Consider the following 2,383-nt stretch of genomic DNA (forward strand, 5'->3'; position numbering starts at 1 on the left):
CTCTCTGCATTTCTGCAGGTCTTTTTTTGTGTGTTCTGAAATGGAAAAATGTGTAGTAGTATGGTTGTCTCCACTGGCAGCAGACCAAAGGGCAGTCATTAAAATAATTGACCTTTACCTGTCAAAATACAATTTGCATTAGTTAACTTAGAATGGTATGTGCTTGTGTTGTATTTTTAAAAGTCACAAGTAGAAGTGTGAAGCTATACCACTGACTCTAGGTATTACCTGCTATCATCGTGGTGTTATTTAGAGATCAAGTTTTATGTGAGCTGCTTGAGGTCTGTATGGTTTACCGTATAGGTTAAAAAAAAAAAAAAAAAAAAGCCATAAAAAGCCATGATGATGGTTAAGATACTCTGTTTTTGAAGAAATCATTGTTTGGGCACTGTTCCTGTAGAAACTTATTTTTGCCAATAGTCTTACTTTGGCTTTCAAGATCACATTTTAAATTAAAAGATGAGGATACTTGACTCCTCCATGAACATTTAAAAGAGTTGTAAGTAATGATTGTGATATAAAGAAATCTTGTATCCATTTTAATCATGGATGATTCATCTCTTGTCAGTTTGATAAATTAACTTAGAGTATAAATATCTATTTTTCTGTAATTTTTATGCTTTGCTTTTATTTCCCCGTCCTCTGCCCAATTTTCTCCTCCCCAAATTCAGTAATTTTATTAGCATGACAAGGTATCCAGCCTTTTGCCAAAGTCCACAGATCCAAGTCTCTTGCTTAATCTTCTCCTTCCCCCTTTTCTGAAGAGTGGATCTAGGACACTGTTGTTTGCTCTGTCACAGCAGATTGTTGCCAGTATTGGCTATGACTCCAGAAGTGTCGGCCAGCTCCAGGGGACTGAGTTTTGTTCAAATTCTCATGCAGGGAGACCTAAGCCAGCTCTTACCTATCTTGAAGAATAAGCAAAGGGGAAAAAATGTCACTGTTCAAGTACAAGGCATGTAATTGGCAGTAGCAAGTAACAACTTCCTGCTGCTAAAAATATTTTGCTTTATTTCATTTTGCTAGCATTAGCAAGTCAGCAGTCTGTTCTGAAAAACAGGACTTTAAATGGCACATGAAAACTCTGCTATTTGAAACAGTAACTGAAAAGCATTTTTTCCTGGTTCCCTAGGCATCCTAATTATTACAAATTAAATTGAAACAGGTGTGTTCAGAGGCAGCTGAGCTAACATTGCTTTGGTCCAGCTCTAATTACAGTCTTTGACAAGTAGAGTTTTAACATTTGAGTGATAATACATCATTTTGAGTTTTGCACTATTTTCTGCTCTTCCTGCAGTTCCTATCAGGAGGCCATTTGAACCACTAGTGCAAGGTAGTAATTCATTTTGGTGGCAAGTGCAGCTGGATGGTAAAGTGGCAGGCTCCTGGCAAGGTGGCTTTTAACAAGGTCGGAGAATAACACAAAACAGTTGAGAGATTATTACCAAGTCAAGCCCTGTTCTTTTGGCAGTTTTTTTGTTTTGTTTTGTTTTGTTTTTGTGGTTTTTGTTTGTTTGTTTGTTTTCATTCTCAATAATTGCAAATACAGTGGATACAGAGTTTGGTTTTGTTCTCTTGCTGTAGTCTGAGAGCAATTACAAAGGCCTATGTACATTCATGACATTCTTAGAAAACAGTGAGGTTCCTATTTCATGTCCGCTTTCTTCCATCTTCCTTGGTCTGTGAGTGAAACTCCAGCAACGCAGGAGATGCATCATGACACAAGACTCGAGATTTGTTAGGCCTACGCTATAAGGGGATCCCAAATCTCAGAGTCTGGGTTCAACATTTTTGGAAGGTAGAGAATAATAATGTTTTCCTTCAGTGTGCAGACAGCTAGAGTGAGGACAGTGCAATTTGTCTAGCCCATTTGCTGAGGATGGTGTGGTTCTGTGTCCCAGATGGTGCCTTGCTAAGATCGGACAAACATTAAAATTTAGCCCAGAAGAAGTTGGACTGTCAGTTGGTATTGAGAACCAGCCAGAGGCAATATTAGTCCTTGAAGACAGTGGGCCTGCTGTTAAATCTCTAGTCAAATGAAAACTTTACTAGTCAATTTATTAGCCAATGTTAGCCCAGCTGCTTGACAGAACGTTACAGAAGTAATCCGGATAGTTTTTTTACTGTCCGGGCATTCCTTTTTGGCCTGGCCCATTTTTACTACAGTTTTAAAATTTCATTTTCAGATTGATACTGGAGCACAAGGCAGTGGTTCATTACCCAAATGGGCACCTCAACAAAGCTTATGGCACCACAGCTGTGGGGTGTACCTGTTGATTGCTGGGCGGACTTTGAGATACTTGGTAGAATGCTTAGAGATTGGAAAGTGTTCCCTTTTGACTAACTGGACCTGGTTGTATGTTAGGCAGGGTTTCCACCCACT

The sequence above is a fragment of the Aythya ferina genome (assembly GCF_964211825.1).
Source record: "Aythya ferina genome assembly, chromosome: 3".
Classification (NCBI taxonomy): Eukaryota; Metazoa; Chordata; class Aves; order Anseriformes; family Anatidae; genus Aythya; species Aythya ferina.